General features: G+C 54.2%; 1 protein-coding gene across 1 annotated transcript in view; it reads left to right on the top strand.

Moving 5' to 3' along the window:
- Positions 1-424, top strand: part of LOC144239185 (uncharacterized) — a 95,716-nt gene that overhangs the window by 23,282 nt on the left and 72,010 nt on the right.

The raw sequence follows: 424 nt of genomic DNA, 5'->3' as shown, positions 1-424 counted from the left end.
CTGTAAGTGCACATGCACCCCCCCCACACACGCACACACACACACACACCCCCGCACGCACACCCCCACCCCCAGGTCGGTATTGGGATCTCCACGTTTTTAAGTTCATGGCGAGCCAAGTGTTTGTGTGCTCTGCCATTCTAACCCATTTCGCTGAAACTGTACAGAATAGATCCGAATCTCTTCCCCCAACTTATAGGATATTTTGGGCAAAACAAGTGAGAACTTTGTGGACATTGGTCGGGGAGTGGTAGATACTGGCTGTTTCAACTCTTTATCCCTTGGGGATATTTGGTGTCCACTGCCCAGGAACTAGAACCTTCTCTCAAGGGAAGGCTCTCTGCGTTTAGCTCCCAACACGGGGCTGTGGGGTGGGGGTGGGGGGTGCTAGTGAGGCCCTGGGGTGTCCCAGCAGAGGTCACCG

This window comes from Crocuta crocuta, unplaced genomic scaffold (assembly GCF_008692635.1).
Source record: "Crocuta crocuta isolate KB4526 unplaced genomic scaffold, BGI_CrCroc_1.0 scaffold16, whole genome shotgun sequence".
Classification (NCBI taxonomy): Eukaryota; Metazoa; Chordata; class Mammalia; order Carnivora; family Hyaenidae; genus Crocuta; species Crocuta crocuta.
This window is presented reverse-complemented; position numbering and strand designations above follow the sequence as displayed.